The 12,062-nt window shown below is 44.1% G+C and overlaps 1 protein-coding gene across 1 annotated transcript in view; it reads right to left on the minus strand.

Moving 5' to 3' along the window:
* Positions 1 to 11,148, minus strand: part of CCDC134 (coiled-coil domain containing 134) — a 40,783-nt gene extending 29,635 nt beyond the window's left edge. The window contains exon 1 of the mRNA XM_067469169.1: positions 10,995 to 11,148. The gene's annotated coding sequence lies outside the window, so the exon portion shown is untranslated. The remainder of the gene's footprint in view (positions 1 to 10,994) is intronic.
* Between the last annotated feature and the right edge of the window lie 914 nt (positions 11,149 to 12,062).

Genomic DNA, 12,062 nt, shown 5'->3' on the forward strand with positions numbered 1-12,062 from the left:
GGACTCCAGCAAAGGATCACCGCCTTGTCGGGGCGCTGGAGCTTGAGCACCTCAATGATGTCATGAGCGAAACCGTGAAGGGCCACCCAAGACAGGACGGTTGTGGCAGAGAGGTCAGACCAAGCGTGATCCCTGGGGAAGGCAATGGCAAACCACTCCAGTATCCTTGCCAAGAAAACTAAATGGAACAACAGACTGGTTCAAAATTGGGAAAGGCGTACGGCAAGGCTGCATACTCTCACCCAACCTTTTTAACTTGTATGCAGAACACATCATGCAATGTGCGGGGCTTGATGAATGCAAAGCTGGGGTGAAAATTGCTGGAAGAAACATTAACAACCTCAGATATGCAGATGACACCACTCTGATGGCCGAAAGCGAGGAGGAGCTGAGGAGCCTTCTAATAAAGGTGAAAGAAGAAAGCGCAAAAGCTGGGTTGTAGCTAAACATCAAAAAAACCAAGATTATGGCAACAAGAATGATTGACAACTGGAAAATAGAGGGAGAAAATGTGGAGGCCGTGACAGACTTTGTATTTCTAGGTGCAAAGATTACTGCAGATGCAGACTGTGGCCAGGAAGTCAAAAGACGCTTACTTCTTGGGAGGAGAGCAATGTCCAGTCTCGATAAAATAGTAAAGAGTAGAGACATCAGACTGGCAACAAAGATCCACCTAGTCAAAGCCATGGTATTCCCTGTAGTAACCTACGGATGTGAGAGCTGGACCTTAGGGAAGGCTGAGCGAAGGAAGATCGATGCTTTTGAACTGTGGTGTTGGAGGAAAGTTCTGAGAGTGCCTTGGACTGCGAGAAGATCCAACCAGTCCATCCTCCAGGAAATAAAGCCCGACTGCTCACTGGAGGGAAAGATACTAGAGACAAAGTTGAAGTACTTTGGTCACATCATGAGGAGACAGCAAAGCCTGGAGAAGACAATTATGCTGGGGAAAGTGGAAGGCAAAAGGAAGAGGGGCCGACCAAGGGCAAGATGGATGGATGGCATCCTTGAAGTGACTGGACTGACCTTGAGGGAGCTGGGGGTGGTGACGGCCGACAGGGAGCTCTGGCGTGGGCTGGTCCATGAGGTCACGAAGAGTCGGAGACGACTGAACGAATGAACAACAACAAAGAGACATCAGACTAGCAACAAAGATCCGCCTAGTCAAAGCCATGGTATTCCCTGTAGTAACCTACGGATGTGAGAGCTGGACCTTAGGGAAGGCTGAGCGAAGGAAGATCGATGCTTTTGAGCTGTGGTGTTGGAGGAAAGTTCTGAGAGTGCCTTGGACTGCGAGATCCAACCAGTCCATCCTCCAGGAAATAAAGCCCGGCTGCTCATTGGAAGGAAGGATACTAGAGACAAAGTTGAAGTACTTTGGCCACATCATGAGGAGACAGCAAAGCCTAGAGAAGACAATTATGCTGGGGAAAGTGGAAGGCAAAAGGAAGAGGGGCCGACCAAGGGCAAGATGGATGGATGGCATCCTTGAAGTGACTGGACTGACCTTGAAGGAGCTGGGGGTGGTGACGGCCGACAGGGAGCTCTGGCGTGGGCTGGTCCATGAGGTCACGAAGAGTCGGAAACGACTGAACGAATGAACAAATGTTTTAGGAAAAACAGTTTCAATCTGGTGCCATCAACTACTCCCCCACTGCACATTATATGCAAAAAATCTATTACTTCATAACACTAGAGAATGAATCCACTTTAAATTTGGTTTCTGCCTCCTGTAGAATTTTGCAATTTGTAGTTTAGTGAGGTTGTTAAAGGCACCTCCCTAAACTACAAACCCCAGAGTTCTGCAGGAGGCAGAAACCGGATTTAAAGTGGATTCATTCTCTAGTGTGATGAAGTCCCAAATGTAATTTTTTTAAAGACACTCCTGATGGCCATCAAAGGAGAGTGGTAATCTTTAACAATCTTTGATGCAAGGGAAGTACTTGCTACTGTGAACAGAGCTAACATGAGGTTTCCTTCAAACCTCTGAAATGTCACGCAGAGGCATGGGGGGCCGTACTACGTGGGGGAATCCCAAAAGTCAAGCAGAAACTTCTGAATGGAGCTTCTCCGTCTTCTCTTTCTCATTTTGTAGTCTATTTGATTTCTATATCAGTCATCAGGTGGGTGGGAGACCCCAGTGACACAATGGGTTAAACCCTTGTGCCGACTGGAATGAAGACCGACAGGTCGAAGGTTCGAATCTGGGGAGAATGCAGATGAGCTCCCTGTGAGCTCCAGCTCCCCACGTGGGGACATGAGAGAAGCCTCCCACAAGGATGATAAAACATCAAAACATCTGGGCACCCTCTCAGCAATGTCCTTGCAGACAGCCAATTCTCTCACACCAGAAGCAACTTGAAATTTCTCAAGTCACTCCTGACACACACAAAAATCAGGTGGGTAGCATCCATGTATACAGTTGCCTCTATGGTTGTCTAAAGTTTGCAATTAACAAGATGTTGGCTTCACAAAATTAAATCGATTGCTCTCTTGCTAGGCCAAATTTTCCAACACTGTTTGGTTCTGCTCTGTTTCCTGCTTCTGCATTCCAATCACCTCCGATTATCAACGTGTCCTGTTTCGGATATGCGATCAATTTCCACCTGCACTTCACCAGACTCTTTCAATTTCTTTTTCTGCCTCTGTACTTGGAACATAAACTTTCAATATGATTATAGTGACAGGTTTTTCCTGAAGTAGTATTGATATTATTACATCAGTCTTTACACTGTAAATCCTAAATGCTTTTGCTACACCTCTTTACTCTTTTATTGTCAACCTGCTTCTTTTTCGATTTTTACTTCCTGAGTAAAACACTGTGTAATTACCTGATTGAAAATGTCCCATCCTGACCACTCTAGCTTGTTTGTCCCAAGTGCAGCAATGTTTATACGTTTCATTACTTGGTATACAATGTCTGTTTGTTTTCATTCGTTCAGTCGTTTCCAACTCTTTGTGACCTCATGAACCAGCCCATGCCAGAGCTCCCTGTCGGCCGTCACCACCCCCAGCTCCTTCAAGGTCAAGCCAGTCACTTCAAGAAAGCCATCCATCCATCTTGCCCTTGCCCCTCTTCCTTTTTCCTTCCATTTTCCCCAGCATCATTGTCTTCTCTAAGCTTTCCTTTCTTCTCATGATGTAGCCGAAGTAGTTCATCTTGGCCTCCACTATTCTTCCCTCAAATGAGCAGTTGGGCTTTATTTCCTGAAGTATGGACTGGTTGGATCTTCTCGCCAAGGCACTCTCAGTGGCCAAGGCACTCTCAGAACTTTCCTCCAGCACCACAGTTCAAAAGCATCTATCTTCAATGTCTAGATTCCTACAATTCATGCCTCTCATGCTTCCCTTTTCCTATTATGTAAGTTGAGCAGTTTCATACTTTTTTCTGTTGTATGTGAGCAAATAAGTGGCTGGACATTCTTTTGGTTTGAGTCCAGTTGTGTTGTTTAGAAACATTGTTCTCCAGTCTTACCCAGTAGCTGGTTGAGTGTCTTTCGGCCTGAGATTCTCAACTGGCTTCATTTTAGAGTGTCTCATCATAGCACTTTCATAGTATAAGATATCCAAAAGGGGCAAACCATGCAGCTTTCTGCACAGTGCTAACAAGTGTTAGGTATACTTCCACTGCCCATTTTCTTTTGAGAGATTTGCATGGGCATGTGCAACTACTGCCTCCTGCCAGCAAACCCAATAAACGTATTTATTGCTTACAGAAGAGAATCAGGGTTGGCTGTCGTGAATAGGTCTTGGATCCGGGATCAGGTAGCCCGCTGTTGACAAATACTGTTTAACTACACCAAGGGGTGCTGCCCTAGACCAAAGGTCCTCAAACTAAGGCCCAAGGGCCAGATATGGCCCTCCAAGGTCATTTACCCGGCCCTTGCTCAGGGTCAACCTAAGTCTGAAACGACTTGAAAGCACACAACAACAACAACAACAATCATATCTCATCAGCCAAAAGCAGGCCCACACTTCCCATTGAAATACTAATAAGTTTATATTTGTTAAAATTGTTCTTTATTTTAATTAGTGTATTGTTTTTAAATGTTTTTGAACTACAAATAAGATATGTGCAGTGTGCATAGGAATTCATTCATGGGGTTTTTTTTTCAAATTACAATCCGGCCCTCCAACAGTTTGGGGGACTGTGACCTGGCTCTCCATTTAAAAAGTTTGAGGACCCCTGCCCTAGACAATTCAAGTCCAGGCTATTTGGCTGACAGCATTCCTTTTTATGAACCTGCCCGGGACCTGAGATCTTCAGGAGAGGCCCTTCTCTCGGTCCCACCTCCATCTCAAGCTTGGTTGGTGGGAACGAGAGAGCAGGCCTTCCTTCTCAGTAGCTGCCCTCAATTCTGGAACTCCCTACCCAGAGAAGCCAGAATGGCCCCCTCCCTGCTGTCCTTCTGATGGCAGGCTAAAACCTTCTGATTCAGGCAGGTTTTTAGAAAGGAAGATTTATAAGATCATGTCAGGGGCTGCTGTGGTTTTATATGTTTTTTATGGATTTAATCTGAATTGTTTTTAATACTAATTATGTTTAATGCTGTTTTAATATTTGTATATTTTAAATTGTTACTGATGTTTTTATGTTAAGCCACTTTGAGTCTCCTGCGGGAGAGATAAAGCAGGGTATAAATAAATCTAATAATAATAACAATAATAATGTATGGCTCCATTCAAGGAGACTTCAGATTTGGCATCCAAGGAAGGGACTCCTTTTAGGAGCTCAGCGTAGTAACCTTGACCTCAACATGTGAGTCAGGGGGATATTTTGATTATGAAATACTTGTCAGCTTTTACAGGCATATCTGCCTAAAGAAAGGCCAACAAAATCTTTCCCTAGAAAAAGCTTTTCAGATTTCACACAAAAGGCCCCAAAATAGATCCCTTGAACCGTACGTACTCAAGCCTACTATACTTGTTTTGTTTTTTGTTATTAGTCCCCGATGGTGCAATGGGTTAAACCCTTGTGCTGGCAGCACTAAAGACCGACAGGTCGGAGGTTTGAATCCGGGGAGAGTGCAAATGAGCTCCCTCTGTCAGCTCCAGCTCCCCATGCAGGGACATGAGAGAAGCTTCCCACAAAGATGGTAAAATATCAAAACATCCGGATGTCCCCGGCCAACGTCCTTGAAGACAGCCAATTCCCTCACACCTGGAGAGACTTGTAGTTTCCCAAGTTGCTCCTGACACACACAAACATTAGTCCCCTTAAGTCTCATTTGGAGGGAGCAAGGTGAGGTACATATTTAATTGGTTTACATTTAAACCCCAAAAAACCTTAAACATGATCTACATATGCATTCATTCTGCTGCCAAATATGCCAGAAATAACGAGTGTACAGTATTTACTTTGTTTGGAAGACAATGGCAAACTACATGTCAGTATCTCTTACCTAAGAAGACCTTGTGAAATTCATGAGTTACCATAACTCCACAGGCAACTTGAAGGTAGGTGAGATACAAATTTCCTATGGGATTTCTGATGCAAACAATAATTTACTTATGTTGCAGCATAACTCCAAGTATATGAAGTCAGAACTGTATCCCATCTTGTTCTGCTGAGGGTTCATTCCAGCACAATTTTCACTGCAGTTACTGTGAAACAAATCTCTGTCACATCAGCCTGCACATTCTTGTTAGCTGCCGATAGTAATCGTGATCATGCCAGTGCACACAGCGACTAACAGAGATGATTTGTGGACTGAGCAAGAGGGGGGCACCTCACCCCTAAATGTGGGGGAAGCAGCCTCCCTTTTCTGATCCACCAGCCACCTATGACGGGGAAAGCAGGGGAGCTAATCTCCAGGAATTAACTTATTGCTACGAAACTCAATATAGTTCAGTTTCAGAGGTGCTGTAATGGGCCAGAAAATATGAGTTGAACTGTGAGTCAGGCATGGAACAATCAGATAGATATTAAACCACATGCCAGACACTGCAGAGAGCTGTCCAGTAACACTCTTAATGTGGCCATATTGCAACATGTCCAATACTGCCATGTGTGCCAATTTCCAAATTCCATTCCTTACAACTATGGGGAGATTGGAGCAAAATTCAAATGTGCACCTGAGCAACAAAACTTCCTCTGAAATGCCTCTGATATGTCATTAATTTTTTAAAATGCTGTGGGTTATCCCAAACCATTAATGTGAAAATAGTATCGGAATTGCAAAGCATTTCATGTATTTGAAGGATTCAACAGAACTCTTTTAAAGACTGTGCCAGAAAAGCAATGCTTATGTGAACAGCCCTTAAACATGTTGCTCAGAGGGTAAACATCCCAATTTCTTTATGTTATTCTAGAGTACTAAAAAGGGAACCCTTCCATGCAAGTGTTATCTGCACATTCCACTTTTACCAATTAAGAAGCAGAAAGCACCACAAAAGGGGGACATAAACCTGTCAGAAAGGAGGTGATGAGGAATTTGAGAAAGCATCGTAGAATGGCCTTATCTTTAGAGTCTTGTTTTCAATGCATGTTGTACAGGGAACACAAGAAAAGCAGAGGAGGAATAAATTCTGTGGGATCCCTTTGGGGCACATATCTTCAGTGCGCTCTCTAGACACAGAAACAAGTCCCTTGGCAAAGAGTTTTTTTGGAGGAGGAGGGGAGAGTCATATACAACAGAGAGATCAAGATATTTCAGCTATATAACAAGATTTAATGTCGGCTACAAGAGCAGCAGCAGCAGCATCTTTTGTAAGAACAATCTGTTTCTCACCCTGGGAAAGCTGTTGGTGGGATTATTTACTGGAACAGACTGAGGCTCATTCCTGTATCAATTGATCTCAAGTAATTTGCAAACTAGACTGAAGCACTACAGGAATCTTTATGGATTCTGTTTCTTCTTTGTAAAATTCAGCAGGCAGCCTCATGTAGGATGCAACCAAGCTATCTTATATGAGCAGTAATTCTCCCCACTCACCACTCCAAAGGTTAAGGCTCAGGAGAAAAAATATATAATAATATTAATAACATGGCGGATGCACTAGCACATGCATACAAAGATAAGGAGAGAACCAAAATTCCTTCAAACTGCTGAAACATACTTATGAACCATCAATGCAATACATATACATATATACATATACATATACATATATATATATATTTAAAACTTTTATATCCCAATCTTCTCTACCTCCGTAGAGGGACTCAGACCAGCTGACAGCAATGATTCAATGCTAACAGTAAAAATCTAAAAACATCATATATCAACAATAAATTAACAAATATATATAAGATAAATTACATGAAAGCCGTTCGCCAAGGTAAAAACATGTCCAACTCAGTCCGTATATTCAGTCCATATATTGTGGTCAATAACTTTGGTCAAATTACCTGGTCTCACTCATCATTCTGCAAAGGCCTCGTTCCACAACCAGGTTTTCACTAGCTTCCTAAAGGTCAGGAGGGAGGGGGCAGATCTAATTTCATTCGGGAGGGAATTCCCTAGTCGGGGGGCCACCACAGAAAAATACATACATACATACACACACACACACACACACAGGGTTAAACTGCTGTGGCATATAGGGTTAAACTGCTGAATTTGCTGACTGAAAGGTCGACAGTTTGAATCTGGAGAGCGGAGTGAGCTTCCGGTGTTAGCCCCATTTCTCCCAACCTAGCAGATTGAAAACATGCATATGTGAGTAGATCAATAGGTACCACTTCTGTGGGAAGGTAACGGCGCTCCATGCAGTCATGCTGGCCACATGACCTTGGAGGCCTCTACGGACACTGCCGGTTCTTCGACTTAGGAATGGAGAAAAGTACCATCCCCCAGAGTTGGACTCGACTAGACTCAATGTCAAGGGGAAACCTTCACCTTTACTTATTCAAAATTTATGTTTTGAAACATTTCAAAAATAGAGACATTCTATTTTTGAAGGGTAGTCAGTATGTAAACCTATCCAAAGCTGGCACATAAGTGGCACAGTGAAATGACTCACTCAGCCTTGAGGCTAGCATGGGTCACAGAGGGCTCTGGGATATTCAGAAGGATCCCTATTCATTCATCATGTCTTTCTCTTACTAAACTGAGCTTCTGCAACCCTGCTGTATATTTTACATTCACCTTGAATGTCGAAACCTGGTGGCAGGGACAAGTTCTAATCAATGCACAGAGACCGCTGCCAATGACCCATGAAACAGAAAATAAATAGTTAATGTGTCAAGACACTAAGAGGCATAGCTTCTTCAGCAGGGGGCAATACTTGTATAGGCATGTAGGAATTAGGAAGCTCATGCGCAATACAAGGCTAAAAGGAATAGACTATCTTGTCCAGCTGATTTTATTTTAGACCTTCTGTAAGCATAAAACAGTATCAAAGACTGCAAGTACCCACCAGACTCGGATTAAACCCTTCTGAATATCCTGGGATGTAGTTTTGTCAAGGAAATGTGAATAGGATCAAAGTATATGTCTCTTTCTGATCTACATTGTCAAAGATCCAAAGCAAATCTCATGTTTTAGGTTAACAAATTCAAACAGTTTTTGTTCTATAACAATGCACCATTACTAGAGACAATTTTTTGCATGTCAGGAGCGTCTTGAGAAACTGCAAGCCGCTTCTGGTGTGAGAAAATCAGCCATCTGCAAGGACATTGCTCAAGGGACACCTGCATGTTTTACCATCCTGTAAGAGACTTCTCTCATGCGCGCGCATGAGAAGCTGGAGCTGACAGATGGGGCTCAACCCACTCCCTGGATTTGAAAACAAGGGTATAACCCATTGCACCACCGGGGGCTCCTACCTCAGACAATCATTCAGCAAGAGAATAGTTTGCCTCGGCAGAGTATAATGAAGCAGGCTTGTAGATTCACACTACAAATACTCAACCTTTTAACTACAAAACAGAGCCCCCAACGGTGCAATGGGTTAAACCCTTGTGCCAGCAAGACTGAAGACCGACAGGTCGGAGGTTCGAATCCGGGGAGAGTGCGGATGAGCTCCCTATGTCAACTCCAGCTCCCCATGCAGGGACATGAGAGAAGCCTCCCACAAGGAAGGTAAAACATCAAAACATCTGGGTGTCCCCTGGGCAACGTCCTTGCAGCCAGCCAATTCCTCACACTAGAAGCGACTTGTAGTTTCACAAGTCGCTCCAGACACACACACACAAAGCTGTTTTTCTATTTACGTTTTTTTTCTCTCTCTCTCTCTGCTCTCTGGCAAAACATGCATTAGGTTATAAAGAAAGATACACTGGCTGTTCGGACAACAGCAAACCACCTTCCTATGAACTTGTAAGCCGCTCTGAGTCCCCTTCGGCGTTAGAAGGACAGGATATAAATGTTGTAAATAAAAAAATTTAAAAAATGAAAACTATGAAATTCATGGGCTCACCTTAAGTGACCCACAACTATAAGGCACACTGTGATCAATCAGTTATTAGTCCTACATAAAGCCATTTCAGCAAAAGGAACGGTACTTGTTAGTTACTTAAGGAGCAACGTCACATTACGGGTGCATCCACACTGTAGAATTAATGGTTTGACCACGTGTTAACCACCATGGCTCAATGCTATGGAATCACGAAGTTGTAGTTTCCAGGGTTTTTAGCTTTCTCACCAAACTGCAACCCCCAGGATTCCACAGCATGGAGTAATGGCAGGTAAAGTGGTGTCAAACTGCATCAATTCTACAGTCTAGATCAGGTATGGGCAAACATGGGCCCTCCAGGTGTTTTGGACTTCAACTCCCACCATTCCTAACAGTCTCAGGCTCTTTCCTTCCCCCCCCCCCCCAGCCGCTTAAGCCTGAGGATGTTAGGAATGGCAAGAGTTGAAAAGGAAAGGGCCTGAGGCTGTTAGGAATGGTGGGAGTTGAAGTCCAAAACACCTGGAGGGTCCAGATTGTCCCATGCATGAGCAATCTCAACCTACTAATTTGCATATGGTTTTTGATTGGTCAGCCTCAACATTCTAACATTCTTAAGTGGCTGAGGGGGGGGGGGGAAGGAAGAGGCCTGATATTGTTAGAAATTGTGGGAGTTGTAGTCAAAACACCTAGTCATGATATAGGCTTCACCCATAAAGCGCAGAAAGCACCAAGTGACCCTCACCTCCTGCCTATTTCATTGCATTTTATTTAGCATCCATCATCATATTCATTTGTATTTGACATTGCACCTGTTTTTTAGCTTCATCTTATAATAATAATAATAATAATAATAATAATAATAATAAACGCAGCCCTAGACACTTGGGAAGTGTCCGACGTGTGATCCAATTCAACAGCCAGCAGAGTGTCTGCTGTGGACTCATCTTGTTGTGTTTCAAATAATAATAATAATAATAATAATAATAATAAATGACTTTATTTATACCCTGCCACTATCTCCCCAAAGGGGACTCGGAGTAGCTTACATGAGGCCAAGCCCAGCAATACATTACAGCAATATAAAATATAAACAACAAAATAACATCACAATAAAATAAATATCCCTGGAAGAGTATTTCTCTGCAAGACATACATTCGTAAAGGCCTCCCATCTTGCTTGACAGCCTAGACAGCACAGTTATTACAAAAACATTTCCATATTGCTGTCATCGCCTCCCAAATCGCACACAGACCCGAGTTGAGAAGACAAGTTCATGGCAGGTTAATTAACTTGCTATCTTTCTCTCTCTACATAGAAAACAGCCAGTCTAATCGACCCGTCTTTCCAGAATAATAAATTAGGCACTGAAGAAAGGGTAATGGGAACTGCTTAACAATTCGGAGAGAGACAACAATATTTGCAAACAGGCAACTTCTGGATGTCCTTTGGGGATGAATGGGCTTCCCTAAGAATGCTTGAAGCCTGGATCAGCCTGGATATTGAAATCTCCCTTCTCCCTCCATTCATTCATTCTTTAGGGCAGTTCACGGTTGAGAAATCTCCCCCTAAGATTCCCACGGGGTGGAACCGGGGGGGGGGGGTTGTTGCCCAGGCAACCCCACTGAGTTGGTCGCGGCTGGGAGTGGGAAGCGCTTACCTGCCAAGCCCACCCGTCCCCGGAGCAGCCAGCTGCATTCACTCCGGCGCCGCGGCTGTCATGCTGCCACTGCTCTTCTTCCTTTTCCCGGTCCCTTTCTCCGCCTGACTGGCCTCGCGACTAGCAAACCAGCGTGCCCCGCAAGGACACCTCACTTCCTGCCTGGGCTTCCCAGGGTCCTCTGGTTTGTAGTTCTTTGGGCACCTTTACTGCAGCCACGTGGGCGGATGGGTGTCCCCGTTTGCAGCATGAGCGAAGGCGGCCAGAGTGCATCTACACCACATATGGCAAACTTGGGGGCCTCCAGGTGTTTTGGACTTCAACTCCCACAATTCCTAACAGCCTATTGGCTGTTAGGAATTGTGGGAGTTGAAGTCCAAAACACCTGGAGGGCCCAAGCTTGCTCAGAGTCTTGGAAGAACATGTCAGGGCATTGGTTTCTCCTTTTCGCCCTCCATTCGAGTCTTTTCAAATTCCACAGCACTGCTGATCACAGCTGACCTCCAGCTAGAGCTCTCAAGGGCTAGGGCTACCCAGGTCTCAATGTCTATGCCACAGTTTTTAAGATTAGCTTTAAGCCCAACTTTAGGTAAAGGTAAAAGTTTTCCCTTGACATTAAGTCCAGTCGTGTTCGACTCGGGTGTGGTGCTCATCTCCATTTCTAAGCCAAAGAGCTGGCATTGTCCGTAGACACCTCCAAGGTCATGTGGCCGGCATGACTGCATAGTGCGCCGTTACCTTCCCAACGGAGCAGTACCTATTAATGTACTCAGATTTGCATGTTTTTGAAATGTTAGGTTGGCAGAAGCTGGGGCTGACAGCGGAAGCTCACGCCGCTCCCCAGATTCGAATCTGCGATTTTTCAATCGGTGAGCTCAGTGCTTTAACCCACTGCGCCAACGGGGGCTCCAAGCCCATTTTATTTATTATTTATTTATTTACTATATTTATATATCGTCCCTCTCAACCCTCAACTCAGGTTGGTATATAAATAAATTTCTAAATCTCTTTTCCTGTCCAAAAAAATTCCTTTTCCGTTCTTGAGTTGGGAGTATAGTAACTGCTTCA

This window comes from Anolis sagrei, chromosome 5 (assembly GCF_037176765.1).
Source record: "Anolis sagrei isolate rAnoSag1 chromosome 5, rAnoSag1.mat, whole genome shotgun sequence".
Classification (NCBI taxonomy): Eukaryota; Metazoa; Chordata; class Lepidosauria; order Squamata; family Dactyloidae; genus Anolis; species Anolis sagrei.